Here is a 5,623-nt window from a genome sequence, read left to right on the forward strand (position 1 = left end):
TTTCAATATGATTGACTAAAATATACATAAAAAATAAACGTAACAAATTAAGAAAATGTAAACTTTCTTTTATTATTATCATCATATTATATATTTGGGTAAAATATATTTTTTATTTCTGAAATTTGATAAAAAAATTTAAGAATATTCCTAAGTTTTATTTTATTTCAATTTTGTCCCAAAAGTTTTCGATTTGCATCAGATATACTACCCTTGACGATTAATTTTTCAAAAAATTTAAGACCAATTCAACAATAATTTCATAAGAACAACCCTCAACACAAGCAAATCAAGCATAATTTTTATGCATTATTGTTATATTGGTCTTAAATTTTTTGAAAATTTAGCCGTCGAGAGTATATTTGATGCAAATCGAAAAATTTTGGGACAAAATTAAAACAAAATAAAACTTAAAAATATTTTTGAAACTTTTGCTAAACTTTAAAAACAAAAAATATACTTTACCCAATATATTTTTAAACATAGTTTGATTTAATTAGTGATCATGTATTACATCAACTAAAATGGTATCACTTTTAGAATGACTATTCAATATTTTTATATTTGAGAAACAATGAAAATTATTCAATTCAATAGAAAAAGAGAATAGTATTTATGTAAAGAGAATAATTTTTTAATACTTTTTAATATATAAATTATGTTATTATTATTTTTATAAAATAAATTGTTGTATCGTAAGTTTTTTAAATAGTTTTTTTATTATTATATGATGATAATATTATTTAAGTTACATGTAAAAAATATAAGAAAAATTAGTATGCTAAAAAAAATGAAAAAAAAAAGGTTTAGGTACCACTTTAATTTACGATTTTTAATTTTTAAAATTAAATTGAGTGGGTTAGTAAAATTTAGAGACTGACTTGAGTTACGTAACAAAATTCAGAGATTAAATTGAGTCATTTGTAATGATGGCATATTAATATATGGACAAATTATGTTGTAACATGTGGATAAATTGTGTTCTATCACATGGCAACACCATCAATGTTGGCATGTCATGTGTCACTAATTGCCACATTAGCATCCTATTATTACGTGGTCAAATTATGTTGACACGTGGTATTGATGGTCCACATCAGCATGTCATATCAATATGTCGTTAATGAAAAATAGTCGAGAGACTAATTAATTTGAGTTACGTATGTAAATTTTAGAAACTAAATTGAATAAATTAAAATTTCAGAGAGAGATCAATTTAAATATTAACTCTACTATAAATAGTTTTTGTGGAGATAGTTTTTCAAAGTATCTGTAGTTTATTGTATTGATGTTATTATAAAATATATTTTTTTAAAAAGATTATTCTTTAATCAAAGATTAATCATATAAAACAGTACTAATTCAAGTGGTTTACATATTTTTGTTGGTTCTTTTGTTACTAAGTTTCAGACATACAACTAAACTGAACAGGTCAATAATTCTCAATTAATCTAGTCCAACTAACTGGTTCAGTCTAATAAATAGATCGGTTGCAACGATAATAAGTGGTGATGAGTTCTTGAGGAAGAGGGTGGAAACAAGGTTGTAAGGGAGAGCATTGAGAAAATTAAGATGACAACCCCAAAAGGTTACATCTAACAAATGAAATCGAATTGGTAGACGTGACATTACAAATTTGAGTACAACCCCAACAAGTTCAAATGTTCAGCAAAAATCAATTAAGATAAATAAGTTAGCATCCAAAGACATTTAATTTAGTCTTGGAGAAAGAAGAAATTAAAAGGTTTCAATTAACATGATTTTGGTGTCATTTGATCTTAACTTTCTCTTATTAGTTGCCTAACATACATGTTGTCAGCCATCTTTACTACTCTCATCACATTTCAGCAAAAATAATAAGCAACCTAAAGAAATACAATCCGTAAAGTAACCAATATGGATATATACAGCCAATTTCAACCAACTCTTATTGTATTACATTTCAAAATCCACTAAAGCAAAAAAACATCTCACTCCATTTATTCTTCTCTTAACCCTAGTTTTAACTTTATATAATTGATACTTTGATAGTGAAGTAAAAGAAAAATACCGCAGCTAGCCGTCTCACTCTCCTACTTAGCACACTGTTACCTGCGCCGTCAGCCTTCGCTCCAGTGCTTCCGTGAATGAGCCCATTGCGCTGTGTTGCTTTTGCTGCGAGGACGTCATTTACCATGATCGAGAAGTCATGCCGAGTTGTACACCTCTTCTGCCGCGCTGCACAGCCTTCCGATTCGTCGCCACTCGTGTGTCGTCTGCCTCTTCCATCCCGTCGTGTCTCAACCGTCTCTGCCATGAAGCCGTGACACAGCATCTCTTCCTCCTCCTTCGTCGTGCCTTGCCTCCTCTTTCTCTTTCGTTGCGTCGTCGAGCCACGTTCCATCCTTCAAAAGTTAGTGAATGTTTCTTCTCTATTTCGGGTTCAGTAGAGTATACGTTCATGTGAGAAGAAAACATTCAATAACTGAAGAGAGAAACATCCCATATATTATATACAAATATCTACTCACACTAAAAAAGGAAACATCCAGTAACTTAAAACAAGATACATCCATATATTTATAGAGGAACATACACTTACTTGAAAAGAAATCTTTCATAAGGCAAAAAAAAAAAAAACATCCTACCAACTAATAAAAGAAACATCCAACATTATAACTAAGGAAACATCCAATAACTAAAGAAAGAAATATCACATATCACTGCAATGGCGCACTTCGAAAATGCAGGGGCCGTCACATAACACCTGCACGACGGTTAGTTGGCGTTGACGTCCCAACAACGTGATGATAGAACTTCACATCCACGTAGCATAACTACTAATTAGAAAAGGGTATAATTACGTTGCTTAATCCTAATTATTTAAAATTTTATTTTTAAAAATTTTAAAAATTAATTGTTAATTAAGTTCTTTAAATTAGCTGATTAGGGAGTTAACCCCTTATACTTTCTCAAACAAATAATATAAACCTAGTTAATTTGACAATATCCACATTCGATGACCAAATTTAAAAATAGATCATGTTAGGGTGAAACTCTCTTGTTCAATCAATTATGATCCATAAAATAGCTCTCCAATCCTTAACGACACATTCCATTATAACCATTTGAAAATCAATCACCACATTAGCATATTTGTGTTTTAGGCTTATACCACTTTGTCTTATATGGTTTCTTTTCCTTTGATCATAGTTATCAAAATCGAATTGATAATCGAACCAATCAGATCATTAAGTTACTAATTTAATCGGTGGATTTCAGGTTAAATTAATTGTAATTAATAAAATTTTTTTTAAATTTATAAATATAATTAAATTTTATTTACATAATACATTTAAATAAAAAAATACGTATAAAAAAATAATTTTATTTAGCTCAACCGAATTTGGCCGGATTGATTTTAACCGATTTGAACAAATTTGACCAAGTTTTATCGTATTTGACTATCTTTAACCGGATTAATTACTTAACCAGTTTAAATAAAAATCCAACTTGAATTAATGACTGAATGACCGAATTTTTTATCCGACCGACCAAGTCGGTTCGAGTTTAATAACTACGTCTTAATGACATTCATTCCATGTGGTTTATTTTGCTAGAAGTTAGGGTTCGCAATGGGGCGGATAGGGACGGGTTTTTGCCCTGCCCTACAATAACCCGTATAAAACCCATTCTATTCAAACTCGCAGATAGTAAAAAGTTGAACATTAACCCATCCCCGCGGACTCCTGCCCCAGTGGATACCCACCCCGTCTCTATCCGCCCTTATAATTATTAAAATCCAACAAATAAAATAAAAGTTTAAAATTTATATAACTATCATCATATACATAACATAAATTAAGATAAAAATTTAAATATGATACAATATTATTAATTATTTTACATATATCACATATATTATATATATCGGAGCGAGTAGGAGCGGCTAATATCTAAACCCGACCCCGCTCCGCCCTATTCAAGATCCGGCTCTATACCGGAGCGGGTAATTACCAATCCCGAGCGGATAGGGACGGAGTGGATACCCGCAACTTCGGGTAGTGTTGTCACCCCAACCTAGGAGTGTGTATTGCATGTTCTGCAATAACATATTCGTGATCAGTCCCAAGAAGATCAAATATTGCTCTTATTAATGTTCTTCTTGATTTTTTTAGATTTCGTTTTGGTAATTTATCATCTTGACAAGACACATTAATTACACTTAAGTTCTTACAATCTTCTATTTTTGGTTGAAATTTGTTGTGTCTTTTAACGAATATCTTTTCATCTTTTCAATACACACCGTCACTGTCCAAACATTATTCTTTATCATGCTCTCTTTGATTTCTTGGCTTCATTTTGATAATGTACCGTCTTGATTAGACACGTTAATTGCATGAGTTCTTGCTATCTCTTATTTTTTGTCGATATCCTTTCTAATTTGTAATGGATACCCACGTTGATTTCTCATCTTTTCGAGGCACTGAGGCAATGTTCAAGCATTGTTTTTATCATACTCTTCTTGATTTTTAGGCTTTATTTTGATAACTTACTATTTTGATAAGACACATTAATTACATTCAAATTCTTACTATCTCTTATTTTCTACTGCGATGCATTGTGATTTTTAATGGATATCCACGTTGATTTTTCATATTTTCAACACAGGGAGTATTGCTCTTTATCATGCTCTTCTTGATTTCTAAATTTTATTTGACGATCTACTATTTTGATTAGATTCATTAATTACATTCGAATTCTTGTTATTTCCTATTTTCTATTGATCGAGTTCCCTTTTTAATTTTTAATAGATACTCACATTGATTTCTCATCTTTTCAAGGCACGTAGTCAATGTTCAAGTATTATTTTTTAATTATACTATGTGTACACTAAAATCAGTCACTAAAATTAGTTACATATTAAAATATAATACACATTAAAAATAAATTAAACTACACATGTATTTATATATAAATATATTAATGACTGATTTTAGTTTGAGAATAGTATTTTTGTATTTTTTTTTATCATGCTCTTCTTGATTTCTAGGTTTCATTTTGATAATCTACTATTTTGACGAGACACGTTAATTACATTTAAGTTCTTGCTATCTTTTATTTTTCATCGAGATCTCTTCTAATTTTGATTAGATACTCACGTTGATTTGAAGTATATTTCAAAACTTATAGTTATCAAAATCAAATAATGGATACAATAAAAGCACTCAGTCAATGTTTAAATATCACTCTTTGTCATTCTCTTTTTTTATTTTTAGGTTTTATTTTGACAATTTACCATCTTAATGAGACACATTAATTGCATTCAAGTTCTTGCTATCTCTTATTTTCCGCCGAGATCTCTTCTAACTTTAATGGATAACCACGCGATTTCTCATCTTTTCAAGGCACCGAGGCAATGTCTAAGCAGGGACGGACTTAATTAGAGGTTGGCGAGTAGTAGTCTTGTTCCCAAAATTTTTAGAAACTATATTTATATATGAGATATGTATTTAAGAATATAAAAAATATTATATAATTTAGTATTTTTATATTTATTAATTTTTATTATATGATAGATTTATTTTTTAATTATTTAATTCACTAATATTTTTTACTTAACTAATTTAATATTATATTCTCA

Source organism: Arachis ipaensis, chromosome B06 (assembly GCF_000816755.2).
Source record: "Arachis ipaensis cultivar K30076 chromosome B06, Araip1.1, whole genome shotgun sequence".
Taxonomy (NCBI): Eukaryota; Viridiplantae; Streptophyta; class Magnoliopsida; order Fabales; family Fabaceae; genus Arachis; species Arachis ipaensis.